Source organism: Magallana gigas, chromosome 3, assembly GCF_963853765.1.
Source record: "Magallana gigas chromosome 3, xbMagGiga1.1, whole genome shotgun sequence".
Lineage (NCBI taxonomy): Eukaryota > Metazoa > Mollusca > Bivalvia > Ostreida > Ostreidae > Magallana > Magallana gigas.
The window spans coordinates 14,941,177-14,955,524 of NC_088855.1; the positions used below are offsets into that span (position 1 = coordinate 14,941,177).

At 32.1% G+C, this 14,348-nt stretch overlaps 1 long non-coding RNA gene across 1 annotated transcript; it reads left to right on the plus strand.

Annotated features, from left to right (window-relative positions):
* The first annotated feature begins 3,783 nt into the window (after window positions 1–3,783).
* Window positions 3,784–5,995, plus strand: LOC136273377 (uncharacterized). The gene is made up of 3 exons (XR_010711571.1): window positions 3,784–3,930; window positions 5,418–5,529; window positions 5,679–5,995. It is a non-coding gene; the product is annotated as an uncharacterized lncRNA (long non-coding RNA).
* The last annotated feature ends 8,353 nt before the right edge of the window (window positions 5,996–14,348 follow it).

The window sequence follows — 14,348 nt, forward strand, 5'->3', positions numbered from 1 at the left end:
AAAATTGAACTTTGTATAAGGTGTTGGATTTACAATGGTTCCTGCAAAGAACTGGGTACGGTAAATATAACAAATCAGCCCTATTGAAATGTGAAAAATCAAACACTTGCAATCTGTAATCTATCCGCTGAAATAATTCGAGTAGGCTACCGCGTGTAAGGAAATGACAGTCGTTTTGTTAAAATTCACGAGCGTTTGGTAATTTTAGGATCCAAAACCGGACATCGGTTACGGGTTTTGCGGACTGTGTTTTGGTAGCTTAGCTACGAATACCCGGAAGTGACCCGCAATAAGAGGCGGTGTCATTAGTGTGGGCAGATTTAAAATTTACAATATCCAATTACTAATCAAGTTACGCTTGTTCTTGGTGTCCAAGTAGCGTAGTGGAAAATGCACTCGCTTGTCACCGCTGCGACCCGAGTTCGATCCCCGTGATCGACAGTGGTGGTATGTGATAGGGTATGGTGGTCGCCCGCTTGGACACGTGGGTTCTCTCCGGGTACTCCGGCTTCTTCCCACACCAATGACCCCCTCGCGCTAACATCTGTGCCAACGAGAGATATTAATATAAGTTGTAGAACTTGCTTATCAATAGTTGTAAAATAAATAAAGTTCAGTTTCAGTTTAGCTTGTTCTTGTGTGCAGGTGGATTGAATTTGAGAACACTTTCTTTACTTTTCTATTGGCCGTTGTTCCCATTGGCTAGTATTATCGAATCAGATCATTTCTATTATTATAAAACCGGTAACTTTTGATTTTGTTTCACTGTGGGTCCGGCGATATTGTACACCAACACATCGCACAAGGTATTTATTGTATTAATTTATATAACATAACTTTTCTTAGTGTCTACATAAAGTAAACTAAGATTATAATAAAGTTTAAAATTTATTTAAACCGTAACGAATTACTGTGTATAATTTGTATATATATATTTATATGTGTTTATATTTATTTACAGAATTTACATATTCACCTTTTTGTACATATAAAACATCCTGAACACAGAACCTTGTCTTTATTATTTACTCGGTCACATTAGAAACCATGTCAATGTCGTAAATGTAAAGTTAGAAATAGTTTTGATACGGATGCATTTGTTACATAATCTTCTATTTTTTATTTCTAAACTACCAGTTATATAGCTATATTGAGACAAAGTTGTAAAAAGTTATATAATTTCGAATACCATATGCATACATGTAAATTACTGTATTTACATTTAGATTTCATTTTTGGGGTACTGTAAAATTACTGTTCACGCTCAGAAAAAATAATATTTTAGTGTAGCACAAGCGAAAATTCTACCTTTTCTGGAACACCAATGTGGTTTTTGTGAATTAATTTGAAAACTAGCAAATCAAAGCACAAAATTTTTAAATGTTTACCCATTGCTGAGATTAATGATTTATGAAAACAATTGTTTGAAGTTTGAGCTCATATTGTGCCAAGTATAGACCTACATTTTTTAAATACTCAAATTTCTTTTCCGGTACGATAACATAAACGATCGAGGGATCCTATACCCCGCTATTTATACTTTTTTGAGATTTTCTATAAATTGAAAACCAGTGATTCAGTTTGAACTCACAAATTATTGAATATAGGATTCCATTATAACATAAAAGATAAGGGGATCCAATCATACCGCCATTAATGTTGTATTTATGGCGTTTTTTGTGCGAGGTTAATCAAAAGCTCAATAAAGAATGAAGTAGAGAGTAAAATATACACCCGTCATCGGTAATCACCTCCATTTGATCGCACACAATGCACATCTAATTGCATTTTTTTTAATGTAGGAGGATAACGGTGGTGTCAACATTTTTCAATCACACATTTGTATAGTTAAGAAACTAGATCTAGAATTAGGATTTTTACACGAACTATAGAATGTATCATTAGGCATGTATATTTTCGTCACCGAATGACTGATATTTTTATTTCAAGCATAGTTCTAATGCAACCAAAATTAAAGAACGATGACCTTGTATGACCCAGTGTACTACAATATTACTTTTTTCGAAATTATTTTCATTTCAACTACTGATCGAATAAAAGTTTGTCATTAAATATGTCGTTTCATTGTGCAACTCTAAATAAACACTCAGTAAATGTTTCATTAAAATGAGCAATTGCTAATATAGAGTGTAAAATATGTAACTTTAAATTGATGTTCAAAATATGTTATAAACACACATCAAACTAACCCAGCTTTCTGTATTCTCAATGCTTTGGTTCATCATAGGCAGCGCCTTGACTAACCATCGTTTTGCGTAATAGTCTTGTTTGCCCCTTTTATTTAAAAATTTAGAATATACATAAACACACAATCTTCTCAGTATTTCATATGGCGCCTATGTGTGCATTCTGGTACTGTATTAGGAAACTTGAGTCTTTCCGCATTTACTTGTTTTGTAAATTCGTATTTGCTTAATTAGTTCCTTCATCGTTGGGTTTATGATAATAATGTTCTTTGAAAAATACTTTGCAGACGTTCCTATTTATCCTACCAATGACCTCGTATACCATAAGCAGAACTGTATTGAATATTTTCGGGAAGTAAATGAATGACAGCTGAATTTTACATTATTTCTTGTGGACGAATTTTTTTCAGATTATCAGGCGCCATAGTTCATAAAATCACATGCACGTGTCTAATTTATAAAAGCAGTCGAAACTGTATTCTACAAGGAAACCTAACAAATCTCTTATTCCGAAGTTAACCTTACATATTGATTTAAATCATCCAAGTAAACAAGAAGTTTGAAAAATGATAAAATCCACATGTTTTTTTTTAATTTTGTTATGGCGTAGTGAAATATATGTACGACCAGAAATTAAGACTCAACACAATTAAATACTGTAACATTTGATACTCATCATCTTTTATAGGACTGGTTTATTTGCCCTATTATATATGTATATTTTTTTTATTTTTTCATCTTACTCCATCTCACAACGTCAAAGTTTTGTGAAAACGGAACTCCACAGAACGTCTTGACATAAATCGTTATTTAAAAGTCCTGCTCATCGTTTCTGATATGAATGAGAACCGCACTATCATTGGCTCCAAATTGAGACTTGGAACCAATGAAATACGACGGCCTGAGTCCGACTTTTGTCAAGGGCTTGTGTGGAGTTCCGTAATCACAAAGCCTAGACGTCGTAAAGATGATCTTACTCAGGCCAAAATAAAAAATTGATTTTTTATGTACTCTGACCGACCCATCAAAATTGGCCCTACCTAAAAAATGTTCAGTTTTCTGAATTTGATATTTTAAAACATTGATTGTCCATGTCATATTAACAATACATTTAGAGTTTGTACCAATACATATTGAATATGTTTAGCTTTCTAAGTATAGAAAACCAAAAAAAAAATAGTTAGATTATAAGATTATTATTGTTCAAGAACCAAACAATGGAGTCACCTACCTACCCACTATGAAAAACAATTTTATTATCCGGCCTCATAATTGTATATCAATCGTTAAGAAAGTTAAATTTCAATAATTTCTGGGGGATGTCTTTTTAGATCAATATCAAAAAGTAAAAATTGTTGAACAGTTTCTTGAAAACAATCTAATATAACGCAATAAGTTTTATCTTAATACAGTCAAAATATGTTTGAAGAATTTACAATTAACTGCATCGACGAAAAGTTTTACAACGAGAAAGAATTTATAAAAATAAACCAAAAAGACACCACAGTTTCGAGAGTGTAATTGCAACAGGAACGATAAAATCAATTCGTTTTTTTCCGCAGGAAATTATACCATATATAGCAACAGTGATCAAATAGATAGAGTAAGTCGACGGCAATGTCCAACAGTACTATCGCGTCATTCACGTTCAACTCTTCAACATATGAGTTGACTAAAACATCAAATGAGTTGACCAATACAATTGAGTTGACCACTACAAAAAGTAAGTGAACCATTAAAAGTATAGAACTCAAAGAGAAACTAGGTGATTAGATTAAAATTCACAATTTTAGCCCAACTTACAGTACCTGGCCATAATACATAAAATGGCCGCCGTGTCAGTAAAACTTTTTCAGATTTGGAAGATTTGTTTGTTATTTTTTCACATGAATTAAAGAAAATTTCTCTTACCTTATCAGTACTTGGTAAGATATCCTTTTGCCGTTATTACAGCCCTTAATCTTTTAGGAATTGACATATACAGACTTTTTATAGTGTCGGAAGTGATCGAGGCCCATATTTCTTTAACAATGCGAATCAAGTCCTGTCTATTTTTGATTCCATGTAAGCGGTGTTCTAAACGAATCTTAATTGTTCTCCATACATTTTCAATAATGTTAATATCTGGTGATTGACTTGGCCATATAAGTGTATCTATATTATTTTCATCTTTCCATGCAACTGTCTGTCTAGACTGATGTACGGGGCAGTTATCTTCTTGCAACATCCACGGACTGTCACTGAATTCTTTCGCAACAATTGGCCACAAATTGTTATCCAAAGCAGAAATATACTTCTCGGAATTAATATTCCCCTCAACTTCGGTCAAAGTTCCCACACCATTGTATGATAAACAGCCCCAAAACATGGCTGATATGCCAGAGTGGGGGAGTGACTGCTGTACATACGAAGATATGCGGGTTGAAATCGCTCTCCAGTTTTCCTCAAAGCATGAACTTTTTTGTCCTTGCCCAAAACAACTTTCATTTCATCGCTAAAGATGACTTTAGACCAGTTTTCTTCAACTGTCCAAGCTAATTTAGACCGACACCAGGAAACTCGGGATTGACGATTGTTCTTTGATATCGTTATTTTCTTGGAAACAGAGCATCGCTGATAACACTGCTCCTTTAATCTACGTCGAACTGTTCTGCTAGAAACTTGTTCGGGTACAGAATCATTAAAAACACTGGTTAAATCTGACAAAGTCTGTCGCCGGTTTTTCTTAACCAATCTTTCCAAAACACGATCCCCCCTGTCCGACACCAATCTCTTCCTTCCCGATCTTTCCTTGTTTTCCACTGAACCTCTATCAGAATTACGTTTTAACACCTTCTGCACAGTATTTGGGCTAATTCCAATCAACTCTGAAATTTTACGGCTACTTAATCCATTTTTACTCATACTAACAATCGTCTGCTTTTGCTCTGTTGATAGGTCTTTCCCTCTAGGAGCCATTTTGTATGACGTATTTTTTATTATAAGAATAGACTAGTGGAACCCTTATTGCACGTGACGTCAGTTATGACGCTAATGTATGGATGCGTGTGACTGTCAAAACTTGTTACTCTACAACAACCGACAAATCAAGAAAGGAAATTTGTGTATATTTGTTTTGATTTTACGGCGGCCATTTTGCGTACTGTATTATGGCCAGGTACTGTAGGTTTCTGTAATTATTGAACCTTTTATGATTATCATTTTATTCAGCGCCTTCTTATTCGAACGAACCGTTTACACATGGCGATGTCTTGGACGTGATACAGACCCTTCTCATTATCATCTTGATCGTTTTTGTACTTTTCATTTACTGCAAATGGAGGTGATATAATTTATCTTAAAACACACACATAAAATAAAGACTTAAAGATAATATCAAGTATTAAAATATCAGATATTTTTCATATATATAAGCCTGTATGAACAATTCAAACATTTTAAGCCTCTGGATTTTAATGAATTTCATTTCAGAACGTCAGAAAATGACTCAGCCGAAATAAGGATAGAAGATAAAGATCAGCGACTTGTACTTATTTTTCTTCCGAAAAACAGGAAGAAAAAGAGAAATATTGAGATCCATCAAGCTAACTGTATGTGCTCCGCACGAAGAAGTGTTAATCCTCTCTACACTCCATTACAGACTCAAAACGAAGTTCAAACTGTTAACCAAACAAATGAAAACACAACTTATATGGAAGTTGTTTGATAATGTTGCTGCTTTATATTTGGTTTGAAATGTGCGGGATTGTTTTCTCCAAATTTGCGTTTATTTGTTAAAGCTACAGTATTTTGCGCATTACAACAAAGATTGGTTTTATAAAGGAAATAATTAAGCTTACTATAGATTACCTATCAATAGAATTATGAATATTCTTTTAATAAATTGTCATGATATTACATTTTCATATTATTTTGATAGATTAGTTATCGTTTTATATTTAAAAAAAATAGGTGGAATTGAGACTAGTATTCAGATTGCAAAAGAAACAGTCGACGAAGTTAGTTTTTGAATGTATTCTAAGTCCAAAAAGCTAAAAAAAAATCTGAATGATGCAATGTTGCTTTTTCTACAAAGAACCAGTTCTTCAAAATGTTTGTTTTTCTATCAGATGGTCATGGCATGTTTTTATTCTATTTTATTAGGCTATGCTTTGAGGTAATTCAAAATAAGAAATAATATTGCAGGTTGTCAATTGACTGACAGGTTATATGAACTGTAAGTAAAAGGTACTGAATGTAATAGAAACTGTAAGTAATAGAAACTGTAAGTTATAGGAACTGTAAGTAATAAAAACTGTAAGTAATGGAAACTGTCAGTAATAGAAACTGTAAGTAATAGGAAATATAAGTAATAGAAACTGTAAGTAATGGAAACTGTAAGTAATAGAAACTGTAAGTAATAGAAACTGTAAGTAATAGGAAATATAAGTAATAGAAACTGTAAGTAATAGAAACTGTAAGTAATAGAAACTGTAAGTAATAGGAACTGAAAGTTATAAAAACTGTAAAATAAAGGAACTGTAAAAAAACTGTAAGTAATAGAAACTGTAAGTAATAGAAACTATAAGTAATAGAGACTGTAAGTAAAAGGAACTATTAGTAATAGAAACTGTTAGTAATAGAAACTGTTAGTAATAGAAACTGTTAGTAATAGAAACTGTAGGTAAAAGAAACTGTAAGTAATAGAAACTGTAAGTAATAGAGACTGTAAGTAAAAGGAACTGTTAGTAATAGAAACTGTTAGTAATAGAAACTGTAAGTAAAAGGTACTGAATGTAATAGAAACTGTAAGTAATAGAAACTGTAAGTTATAGGAACTGTAAGTAATGGAAACTGTAAGTAATAGAAACTGTAAGTAATAGAAACTGTAAGTAATAGGAAATATAAGTAATAGAAACTGTAAGTAATAGAAACTGTAAGTAATAGAAACTGTAAGTAATAGGAACTGAAAGTTATAAAAACTGTAAAATAAAGGAACTGTAATAAAACTGTAAGTAATAGAAACTGTAAGTAATAGAAACTATAAGTAATAGAGACTGTAAGTAAAAGGAACTATTAGTAATAGAAACTGTTAGTAATAGAAACTGTTAGTAATAGAAACTGTTAGTAATAGAAACTGTAAGTAAAAGAAACTGTAAGTAATAGAAACTGTAAGTAATAGAGACTGTAAGTAAAAGGAACTGTTAGTAATAGAAACTGTTAGTAATAGAAACTGTCAGTAATAGAAACTGTAAGTAATAGAGACTGTAAGTGAAAGGAACTGTTAGTAATAGAAACTGTTAGTAATAGGAACTGTAAGTAAAACGAACGGAAAGTTATAAAAACTGTAAGAAATAGGATCTGTAAGTAAAAGAAAAAGTAAGTAATAGAAACTGCAAGTATTAGTTACTGTGAGTAATAAGAACTGTAAGTAATAGAAACTGGAAGAAAAGGAAATGTTAGAAATAAAAACTGTAGGTACAATGCAGGCTTGAGGTAATGCTAAATGTAATGGTAATGCATTGCAATGCATTGCATGTTTTCAAAGTAATGCTAGTAATGTGTAATGCCACAAAATTAGCATTACAAGTAATGGTAATGTAATTCATTACTTTCCAAAATCTAGTGTAATGCTGGCATTACATGGCATTACTTTGCATTATTATGCTTATTTATGCATGTTCACTTTAAAAAATGTGATGAATAAATGAATAGTTGAAATAGAATTTGATTAAATTTATTTTTAAAGAAGAAAGAAATAATTATTGAGATAAAAATGTTTTAATTGTATTATTAAAAAGATTTTTAAAGATATATTTTTGAATTGTTAATATTACTAAATATCACAGCACAATTTCATAACATTTTCAAGAGTACTAGTGTTGTTATTAAGAGTTTTAATCATTTAATCAATTTACTCTAATTAGTCTGCACTTCAATAAGAAATGTGTCAACAACACACTATGCCCCCCAGGATAATCTAAGTATCAAAACAATCTATTGTTATAAGAAGTGCTAAACACCCCAATCCCCTTCCCTTCACTATGTCCCAATAGAATAGGAGACAGACATGCACCTTTAAAATCAAAATGAATGCACTGTCCATCCATGATGAAAATCAATATCACTTCCAGTATTATAACCCATTTGAAAATATTTTTACTTACTTATTCTCTCTCTCTTTCTCTCTTTCTCTCTCTCTCTCTCATCTTAAGTACATTGTACATTAGTTTGGACTGACAGAAATTTCAAGATTCATGTATTTTTTTCTATTATTGCAATTAATATATTCTAAGATAAAGATCGTCAAACAGTACTTTACAGTCCAAGCTTCGACTGCTCCTGTAAAAATTTATTTAGTATAGCTGGGAAGATTTTCAAACTAACAGGATGCAGTTAAAAGATGAACCCTTTAAAACTTCGATCATTAAGTGCAACGTCTTAAAGTGTCCTCAGAAGAAAGAAATATGATTAAAATACCGTATCTTAAGAAATATAACTGTGAAAAACCATCTGTTTATGAATTAATACAATTAAGTATCCAAAATTATAAAGATTTGTGTAATCTTTAGAGTTATTTTGGGAAATATCTCTATCGAGCTTTTGATAACCGCAACATTATTCCATAAATTGTTTTTGTTATGCATGTAATTCTGTGTCTCTATTTCGTATCCTACATTGTATCATGCCAAATGGCTATAGATATCATTTTACTTATGTAATATGTTGTTCATAATGCCACAAAATGATTGTATATTGAACAAATAAAGAATGACTCTTGTATAGTCATTGAATTTGAACCTGATACTGAACATGAACCGGTAGATATGTTAAAGAGTGTTTTATATTTGAAACATTTGCAAAAACTCTTTATTAGCTTTACTTTTTAAAACAAAGTAATGGTAATGGTAATGCATTACTTTACTCATGTAATGGTAATGTAATGCATTACTTCAAGAAAATCAAGTAATGGTAATGGTAATTTAATGCCCAAATTCATGAAGTAATGGTAATGTAATGCATTACTTTACAATGTAATTCGCCCCAAGCCTGGTACAATGTAGATGGTTGTCTATCGCACAAACGCTGGTGACAAGTTCACCGCAATGACTTTGGCATATCAACGTTTGATGACTGTATCACTTATAATTAGTCAATTAGTTGTTACAATTATTGATTAAAGGAAAATTTACTTTGTGCATTACTCAATTACATGTATTTATTGAAGTATATTTCATTTGTTTTACTCATTTTTAGAAGGTAATTTGATAGGAACAATAGGGGTTAACTTTACTGAAAACTTTCATCAGAGTCAAGCTTGTGATTGGTTCCTCCTGTTTTTCTATTATCAGATTTTTTGCCGTAACAGGAACAGCAACACCGTATAAACTTACGCCAGTGATTGATGTTCGGGAAAAAGAAGTCAAAGTTTCAACTACTCCATATCATATTCACCTGATTAATATAAAATGGCACAGGACGTTAAGGATGACGTTTACTCAGAATGAAAAAAAATTCCACTGATGATAATGAAACCCCATCTATTGTATGCTAAAGACCTTTGATTGTAGTGTTATTTTTCACTTTCAAAAAAGTAGGTCAATGACCTACTTTTTGAGTAAATGGTCATTGAATATTTTTTGAAAAATCAAGAAAAATCCCATAAAATTTTACACTACAATTGATATTTTCTTAATTGTAAATATATTTCAAATAATAAAACACTTTAAAAAATGTAATACATTTTATGAATGGCAGTTGCACTAAATAGGTACAAAACATTAAGATTTCAGCGACAATTCGATAAAATATTCCAGTCCGAATTTCCTATATCAGTTTTCAAATTCCTACCCATTTTTGATCTAAGTTTACAAAAAAATGAATGATGATAATACAAAAACGTTTATAGCATTGAACTACTTATATTGACCTTATTCTGTTGGCATAAAATTTATATGAGGTCAATGATCAAAACTTTGAGATATGGTGTTTTTCATCGTTTTTAAGCATTTTTTAAAATATTTTCGCAATTCGTGCCATACAATTATTTTAATGAATAAGTAAGGTAAAACCAGTAGAAAATATGAAAAAGTATATAGACTAAAATATAAAATCTTAACTTTCAATATTAGAGTACTGCCTAAATTTTTTTAGCGAAAACCAAAATCTCCTAAATTTAGTCCGAATTTCCTCTGTTTGGCTAAAAGTCTATTTTTGTTGGAGCCTAATTCCGTAATAAAGTAAAAATATCAAATGTTTTGTCAATAATAATTTATTTTATTAATACTTTTTTTGTTTTGAACAAATTTTACTCATTACATTGAACTTTATAACAATCCGAATTGGAGAACTCAAACACTGAGTAAACAACACCCTTAACTAATTAGTTGTACAAAATTCATTTTTAATTTTGTATAACTCAGAAAAACTTCCGACTTTTCACCAGATTTTCTGATTGCACATATATATCAACGCCGTATAATCTAATGTCATAATATTGATGATCTTAATACATAAATTTATCTATCAAACTTTTCAAATACTTCATAACCACAGCGTTGCTATCATGAAAGTTGACAAGGATAGGATAGAATGCAGAATACACGATACATGATAGAAATATAAAAGTAAAGATCAATCTTATCCTATCCTTTCCTGCATCCTATAACCAATCAGATTCGAGTGTAAATTTCTGAGTGATTTTGTGAAAACACCGTTACAGCAACAGTGCTTTTACAATATCATTTCATTCGTTTTACATGTTTAAGATATACTATTTATGCAGGCACGTAGCATCAGGGGGGCCAGGGGGGCCTGTCCCCCCCCCCCCCACTTTTTCTCGCAGCAACAAATTTTTTTTAATTTACATATAAAAGAATGAATTATAATGGAGTTGGACCCCCCACTTTTTTGGAAGCAAGTAAAAAATTTATATGAAAGTAAGGAAATGAGGAGTCAAAGTGAAGTTACCTCCCCCCCCCCCCCCCCCCCCCATGGATTAGGAATTTCATGATTTGGAGGGAATTTTGGTAGGGAAGAATTTTTTTTTTTTTGGAAGTATAGTTGAGTAAGTGAGCTTTTCTGATCACCTTTTGTCCGTCGTCCGTCTGTCCGTCTGTCCGTTTGTAAACTTTTTACATTTTGAACTTCTTCTCTAAAACCGCTTATCCAATTTCAACCAGATTTGGCACAAAGCATCCTTATGGGAGGGCGAATATAAATTACAGAAATAAAAGTCCGATCTGTATTCAAAGCGGAGAAAACCTTGAAACTGTAGAAAAAGGGGGGTGCATTTTTAAAAATCTTCTTCTCAAGAACTACTGATTCCAATTCAACGTAGTTTAGCATAATTTATCCTTATGGGGAGGAAAATATAAATTGCAAAAATTAAGGCCTATTTCTGTTTCAAATCTGAGATATTACGAAAATAATAATAAAGGAAAGGCGTGTTTCAACCAGTTTAATAGCTTCGGGTTCGGCATACGATAAAATGGGGCAGGTCTATTGGTCACATACCACTATTTTTACCCCGTGCTCATTGATCAGTCAAGTAGTTCTATTCTAAAAATGTATGTTTTTTTCCAAAAATTCCCAGGGGTGCTAAATGGGCGAATTTGGCGCCTTTTAGGGCATGGATGGAAAGAAGAAGGTTTGAAAAAAATACTAGCTAAAAATAATTGGGAAAATCGATCTTTAAAGGCGCAATAGGAAGGGTGTAAAGAGGTCAATGTTTACAAATATTCCGAAGTGAAAGTGGATATTGCAGGGTAGGGGTTATTGTAGGGGCCATATCTCAGCCCCCTCTCAATTGATTTTCCTGTCCTTTGGAAATGTTGTTGGACTAATGTTTGTCTGTCATTATGCCAAATTTGAATAGATTTGAGCTGGTGGAATTTTTTATATGAATTTTTGTTTTATAAAGGAATAAGAGGGAAAAATAATTGTGGTCTGTGTCCTATTCGCCGGAATGGCGATGTAATATACGTAGTGACATGTATAAAAAGGTCGATAACTTGTGTTGTGTATAAGCTATCGCCATTCGGTTTTCAGTTTTTTCGTCTATGGATATAGGGCTATCGAAATATTTATATATTTATATAAAAATATTTTAGATAATTAAATGTTTAATATGCAAACCTTTGCCGGAATGAGCTATGAACGTAAAAACTAGGCGCCGGAATGAGATAGTCGTCTTCATAGTCGTCTTCATAAAACAGTTAATATCTCAAACATTTTTTCATTCGGACACGATTTTTAAAATTATTTCGAGCATATCCTTGAAATAGGTAAAAATTGAATCCATATGTTTTGATTTGATATATAAAACATTTGCCGGAATGAATTTTTTTCGTTGAAAAAGAATGCCGTTATCGTGCCGTCATTCCGACATAATCACCGGTATCGGTAATACCATCGAATATTTTTTTATTCGGTAAAGATTTTTTTCATCCTGAGATATATACCTTTCAGAAAATATATAGTTTTATATGATAAAGTAACTTTAAATGCACAAAACCTTTGCCGGAATGAAAATTTTACACACCAAAATTTACAAATCTTAATCGATTCACTCAGGTATCGCTCAGGTAAAGAAGCCATAATACAAAGAGGTGTAAACAACGCCTGTAATTAAAATACATGTACAAGATGAACTCTTCAACATAGACCATCTATAGCATCAAGTGTTTAAAATACAATATTTCATAAATATATAAATATGCAAATTTAACATACCCACATTAATGGTGGTTATTAGAATTAATAAAGTCATCATGTCGTTCATTATAAATAATTATCTATAATTGCTTTGCTGAAGTTAGTAGGACAGTACCAAAGCTAAAAAAAAATAGCTGTTTGTCCATGTAAGCCGTGATGATGATTTAATTGTTTAAATATCAAAGTGAATAAGAATGTACCAAAATTAAATATATAGAAGCTGCTTGTCCATGTAAGCCGTGATAATAAGGATCGAATGATGATTTAATTGTTTACATCAAAGTGAATAAGAATATACAAAAGCTACATAAAAGCTGCTTGTCCATGGAAGCTGTGATATGTAAAATTTATGGATAATTAATTGCTACAATTAAGCATTGATGATGAAATATTTCGATGTTCATTGGTTGAAAAGAAATTTAGAATCATATATAAACCCCTGTTAAAGTAAAACTCTTCACCTGCTATTATCAACCTGCCTCTTACAAGTTATAATAGTGCTCTCAAAAGTGCGTGATCTCTTGTGAAATTCTGTGTTTGTGTTAAAGTGAAAAAGTGCGTGATATATTGTGAAATTGTGAGTTTGTGTTAAAGTGAAAAAGTGCGTGATATATTTTGAAATTGTGAGTTTGTGTTTAAGTGAAAAAGTGCGTGATATATTGTGAAATTGTGTTCAAGTGTGTAAAATGTCTGTCTTATTCGTGGGAGATTCACAGCTGAAGTATCTTCACCATGTTCAGCTGGAGGACAACACCGCCGTCCGTTGTACCTCAGGATTTCGCGTGGAACAGATGTGGGCCCTCTTCTCCGGAATCGTCAAAGACCACATCATCGTCCTTCATGCCGGAACCAACAACGTCCCCAGGGAGGAACCATCGACAACTCTTCATCGATACCAGCACCTTCTCAAGATCATCTGGACATCAAACCCAACAGCGAGGATCATAGCGTCGGCCGTCTTGCCCAGGGCTTATAACGTCTTCGAAGGAGCAAGGAACAACGTTGGATTCATCAATGAATGAGAATAATAAACATTTATAAATAGCAACAATGAATATTTGGACGTTGTTCGATTACATTATACATGTACATATAGTTTCAAGTCCAATGTCTAATGTGCTGAACTTAAATAGTATTATCCAAGCTTCAAAAGAGTAATACATGCAGTTCTCTTTAATGATCACTTATATGATGTTATTTGAAGAACAGGACTAGCACAAGGAAAAAGCTGATTGAATGCAAAAAGCTATGGGTTTTTGGAAATGCTTTTTAAAACATTTTATTTTGTGGCAAATTAATTAAGTGGCCAGTTGGTTATATAAATCAGTGTAGCTAAAATTTTCCTGGATGATGGAATTAGACTGCAGTGATAAGAAATTGCTAAGGAATGACTAAATAATGGGGATGTGACATTTGTTTAATCATCGATATACTCGATTATTATTA